Below are 1,395 nucleotides of genomic sequence, written 5' to 3' on the forward strand. Positions count from 1 at the left end.
CTTTGGGGTTGAACAGAGTCAGACACGACTGAAGTGACTTAGCAGTAGTAGCAGCACACTGAATATCTTGAAAAATATCATAAATTCTACTCACCTTTGTATATTTCTCTTGTTCCTCACTCTTTCCCAAAAGCTATGAATAAGAATATAATATTTTATAATACACTGTTTAAAAATTCTACAGAATATATGGAAGAAGCATGAATGAAGGAATGTTGTAAATTTCAAGTGAGTGGCTCAACATTGGGAGGTTTTGCTCTGTCTCCTTTATTTCAAAAGTGAAAGGTCTATTTTTATCTCTATATCACCTATTATTTCATAAATATTTTTGATAAATCAGTTCAACTACTAATCATTAACTAACACCCTACTATAGGTACATTTAATATAAAATAATATTTTTATGTTAATATTCCCATGTTCTATCAACCTATTTTCTATTTTATTGCAATGTCATTTTTCAACTCAATACACAGAACATATTCTTAATCATGCTTAAATTGAATCTAATGGTAAGAGAACAAGATGGTAAAGAATCTGCCTGCAATACAGAAGACCTGGTTCAAACCCTGGGTCAGGAGAAGGGAATGGCAACCCACTCCAGTATTCCTGCCTGGAAAATTCTATGGAAAAAGGAGCCCCAAGAGCCTGGCCCATGGTGTCACAAAGACTTGGACATGACTGAGCAAATAACACTTTCAAGATTTAGATTGCCGTGAAGTATTTCAGGGACACTGTTAACATCTAATGTATCTAATACTGGGCTGGCCAAAAAGTTCACTCAGGTTTTCTGGAGGAGGGTACATAAAACTCAAATGAACTTTTTGTTCAGCACATCAGTTCAGTTCAGTTCAGTCACTCAGTCGTGTCTGACTCTTTGCGACCCCATGAATTGCAGCACGCCAGGCCTCCCTGTCCATCACCAACTCCTGGAGTTCACTCAGACTCACGTCCATCGAGTCAGTGACACCATCCAGCCATCTCATCCTTTGTTGTCCCCTTCTCCTCCTGCCCCCAATCCTTCCCAGAATCAGAGACTTTCCAATGAGTCAAGTCTTCGCATGAGGTGGCCAAAGTACTGGAGTTTCAGCTTTAGCATCATTCCTTCCAAAGAAATCTCAGGGCTGATCTCCTTCAGAATGGACTGGTTGGATCTCCTTGCAGTCCAAGGGACTCTCAAGAGTCTTCTCCAACACCACAGTTCAAAAGCATCAATTCTTCGGTGCTCAGCCTTCTTCACAGTCCAAATCTCACATCCATACGTGACCAGAGGAAAAACCATAGCCTTGACTAGACCGACCTTTGTTGGCAAAGTAATATCTCTGCTTTTGAATATGCTGTCTAGGTTGGTCATAACTTTCCTTCCAAGCAGTAAGCGTCTTTTAATTTCATGGC

Source organism: Bison bison, unplaced genomic scaffold, assembly GCF_000754665.1.
Source record: "Bison bison bison isolate TAMUID 2011002044 unplaced genomic scaffold, Bison_UMD1.0 scf7180017864188, whole genome shotgun sequence".
Lineage (NCBI taxonomy): Eukaryota > Metazoa > Chordata > Mammalia > Artiodactyla > Bovidae > Bison > Bison bison.